Raw genomic sequence first — 4,525 nt, forward strand, 5'->3', positions numbered from 1 at the left:
GAGAAGTAAACGGCGATCACTCTATACGGCGACGGCTCACTATAATTTGACCTTTTCTTTTAAATGCACCGGATTTCATTCAAACCTTTTTTAACCTTTTGTTTTCAATGTAACGGATTTTATTAAAATTTTCAGTCGCTGCCTACTGAGAAAAATTCTTGCATTTCGATTGTGCTTGATTAAAATAAATACGATTTATGCAGGCACCAGGTGAACCTGAGAGTGTACTCGTAGGCACGCGGAACTTGTGCGGCCTCTTTCAAGCGGCTGCTGCTGGTGCAGGAAAAAACGGGAGACAACCCGCACCACGTGACGGGACTACTGGTCAGCGAGCTATGCCTCAAGACTGGCGACTTGGGTCCACTGTCGTTCCACGTGGAGCAGGGCGAGGTGTTTGGCATCATCGGCATGGAGGGGTCCGGCCGTTCCTCCCTCTTGGCGGCTATCGCCGGGGAAGAGGCGCTCACCAAGGGCACGCTGCTGTTCAACGGAGCTTCGGCGACCGTTAACAAAGCCGAGGTAGACGGATGTATGGATGGATTGCACTGGATTGGGGGCGACATTGGATTGGATAAGGACTGATATTGTTTTGGATGGATTGCCGAATGGATGAATGGAATATATGGATGTATAGATGGATCGTAAACAGATTGATATATATATATATATATATATATATATATATATATATATATATATATATATATATATATATATATAATTTTTTTTATATACTTCAATTCAAGCAGGGCTGCGAAATGTATTCCGCAGCCAAGTATTCTGAGAGTCCGCTGAGGCAAAAAGGTTAGCATAGACACGTACTGTACTTAAACGTAGATTTGTTTGCTTTTTTCGAATCGTGTAGCTTTATGAGCGATGTGACCCTGATGGCGCGACGCCCTGTTACTGTTCTCCCACTGATTCGCAGTACCAGAGGCAGATCGGCTACTGTCCAAAGAACAACCCGATGGTAACGAGACTCACGAGTCACGAGATGCTGCAGCTGATTGCTCGGCTGCGAGGTCTGCCCAGCACCGCAATCGACGAAAAAGTGTCCTTCATCGAGGGAAAAGTGGGCCTCCGGAACGTGCGCGACGAACGCGTCGACAAACTCAGGTTCACTCCTTTCAACTTTGATTTTGTCAAATCGGTGGTCAAAATTAATTTCAAGCCCGGCCTCCCTCATTGACAGAATAACGCGTTGCCATAAAACTCCATATATTAGTTATTAGCCCCCCATCCGACCTTCATAAACAAATAGGTATGGATAGTCATGGTGTAAGAGATTACCTATAACGATCTGTCACTACGAAGTATGGTTGATAACGGCCAAGGAAAAACACAATAGAAAGACAAAAACTTAGTGGTAGCATCCACCACCGCGGCGAGCTTTCGAGTACCGAAAGAATGAGCCTATGGCTATTATGCGCCAAGATCATCAGACGTGATAGTTACTTCGAGAGGGTGCTTCTAGCTTGTAACAATAGTACTGCGAAGGTTTCGGATGGTGCATGCAGAAGCGGGCTTCTCGTCTGGCTGTTGAAAAGGGGAAAGAAATGGTCATCCACTCGAAATGAGCATGAAGCTACCAAGAAAACCCATACGAAGAACACATTGGTACCTAGTGCAATTCCGAGACTAGGACAAAGTTTTCTTGAACTGTGGAACTTCTTTCTGAGACGCTCTCACGGGTTTCCTTTGCAACTACTGTCGGCTGAATGACATTCTCGTTTTTTTTTTTCGTTCATTCTTTCATCAAACTTTCCCCACTTCTCAAACGTCTGCGGAACTGATCTGCCACTTGTCTGGATATGTTTACCACGTCTAGGTTTTAGAGCGCTGCTCCTAGGCGCCCGTTCCTGCGGCGAGCGTAGGCGTCAGCGTCGGCGTAACCGAGCGGACGAGCACAGCGAAGAATGAGCGAACGCTTAGCGCAGCGGGTGATGAAAGACGCGAGGAGGAGGGCGTGGCGAAAGCGTGAGAAGAAAAATGTAGTGCGGCGACGATGGCTACGAGATGGCGCCAGAGTATCACGCGTCACCTCAGAGGTCTGTCGTTGGCGGCTGCCGTGAGTCGCGCCCACGCGTCACCCATGCGCTGCCTCTCGCGATCTCCGGATTAGCGAGGCAGTCGCGCCACACTTCGTTCCGTTTGCATCGTGCCGCACGAGACAGATTGTCCGCGCCAGCCAATATATCGCGCAATCGAAACACGTATCGAGCTGCGCTCACATTTATCATTAGGGAGTATCATAATCGTCGGTGATTTTTGTTTTGTTTTACCAAGGAGCAACACGAGTTCGTCGGATCCTACCATGTTCGTATGCGCGTAATTTTGCGGCAAATGAAGTTACACTGCGAGCATGTGCCGTCCTCGACGGTCACTCGCAGGCCGTGCGACAAGCGCAAGCTGTCCGTGGGGCTGGCTCTGGTGGGGAGCCCCAAGCTGGTCATCCTCAACGAGTGCACGCGTGGAGTGGACCCGATGTCGCGGGGACGCCTCTTCCGCTGCATGGAGGAGATGCATAGCAGCACTCAAACGAGCATGGTCTTCGCCTCACACTGGTATGCATCGACAACTCCTTACGGCCTCCGTATACGTCACTTTTCCTATTGGACAGGGATGTTTCAATTAACTCGAAGCCAAACTTTTCATATATCTGCCTGTGCGCTACTTGAATGCACCGCTATGCGCCATTGTGAAAAGTAAGCGCCTACTCTGTGTTCATAACAGCGCTTGCTGCAAATGTGTAAGATGCGTAAGACTTTCGTCATCGTTATTTTTATTACAAACGTTGTTTTTAGAAATTATTCCTTCTTTCTGTTATCTTTCTACTATCTTTCTGTTGACTTCTTCAATATACTATTGAGTTTGCAACCGAACGTTGCTGCAAATATTGCTTTACTGTTGTCAACTTGAACAATTGTCCTCGCGGCACTTGTTTTGCGGGATGCCGCTTTTATGAGCCCCTGTATGTAATGCACCGACAGGGGGCACCTGAGGGTTAAATTGGTACTGAGGTCTACGATGATGATGACTTCGTCACAGAAAGGAGCAAAATTACTGGCTTTAGACATATATGGTGTTCCCTTTCCCGTTGGCGCACCTTGTATGTTGCAAGGCGGCTGCATTTCACATGGTGTGCTCACGAAAATACTTATTGCTATATATGCTTCCATAGCCATCCAATTCACTTAGGTCTTTACACGTTTAGTCCGCTAATGCTTAATTACATTTCGGAAACCACTCATTTTGACGTCTATGGTACATCATTAGATTATATGAATTAGACCTATTGGCGACTTTGGTCTAGCTCTAAACGTGTACATCATTAGGTGAAAAGGGCGGGTCTGTAAAGAAGGCAAAGTGGTTTACCTGAAGTATATAGGAGAAGCTATAGACCGTCCAGCCTCATCTTATAGTCGGAGAGATTCGCTTCCTTTACAGCCAAAAGTCCATCCCTTCGGGTGGTGACCACGTCACCTTGCTGGTTTACTTCGCTTTACGATGTCCGGTAATTATCAGATGAAGAAGCCTGTTTCCTAGCCTTTCAGCACCGCTTACGGTGTGTGCATGTTCTAGGCGATTTAGTGTGCCCGTCTCCTTCGTGAGGTTTCTAAAGTGAACTAGTCGGTCTACGTTCGACCGGTCAACAGCGCAGGCAACGGGACAAGTGACAAGTCAACGAACACTACAGAGGCTCTGCACTGTGCCGCGCATCTGTCCCATCCATTTAAGCTGTCCAGTCGTCTGCGCTGTTCACCGTGTTCACTGGCATTGCCGGCTAGCCGAGCAGCTTTCTTCCATAAATAGTGTGAACGAGGCGAATGTTCTCGACTTTTCACGAAAGTTTGCGAAGCTCACGGCACCTGTTCATTTCCCCCTTACCTCTACAAGAGCCTGTTATATTCTCTATAGTTTCACGAAAAAAAAAGTCTTACATGTAAAAAAAAAAAACATACAGATGCACTTGTCACTGCGCAGTTGAAGTTTTTCTAAACCGTTCAAATTAAATTCCTTTGATTGGACCTCAAACCAGTCAGCAACATGTTTGACGTCAGAAATTTCCTCAGAACATTGCCCCTTCATGTGTTTCTTGAGGTTCGAAAATAGATAATAGTCCCAAATGGCCAGCTAAGGAGCGCAGGGTATATGTTGGACCAATCGGAATCCTAGGGAGTTCAATTTGGAAGCCTCAACACTGGATAAGCGTACAGGTGCATTGTCGTCAAAAAAAAAAAAATAAAGATAGCACAATGCATCTCCTCTGGTCAACTTAATTTTCCACAGCGTTCCATCTTAATTGCCTCCTTCAGCTAGTTTAACAGGTTAGCATAATACTGTCAGGTAACGCTAGAGCTCTGAGGTAGGTATACTCTACCAACAGAATGCTGTCTTTACCCCAGAAAACCGATGGCATGACTTTTTTGACCGATTTCTGGCTGCGAAACTTCCTCGGTCGCGGGGACCCACTGTGACGCCATTCTTTTTACTTTTCCTTGGTTTCAGGATTATACATGTCGAG

The 4,525-nt window shown here is 46.8% G+C and overlaps 1 long non-coding RNA gene across 1 annotated transcript; it reads left to right on the top strand.

The window, feature by feature from the left end:
* The first annotated feature begins 934 nt into the window (after nt 1-934).
* LOC140216380 (uncharacterized) lies at nt 935-2,564 on the top strand. The gene is made up of 2 exons (XR_011893032.1): nt 935-1,116; nt 2,391-2,564. It is a non-coding gene; the product is annotated as an uncharacterized lncRNA (long non-coding RNA).
* The last annotated feature ends 1,961 nt before the right edge of the window (nt 2,565-4,525 follow it).

The sequence above is a fragment of the Dermacentor andersoni genome, chromosome 3 (assembly GCF_023375885.2).
Source record: "Dermacentor andersoni chromosome 3, qqDerAnde1_hic_scaffold, whole genome shotgun sequence".
NCBI lineage: Eukaryota > Metazoa > Arthropoda > Arachnida > Ixodida > Ixodidae > Dermacentor > Dermacentor andersoni.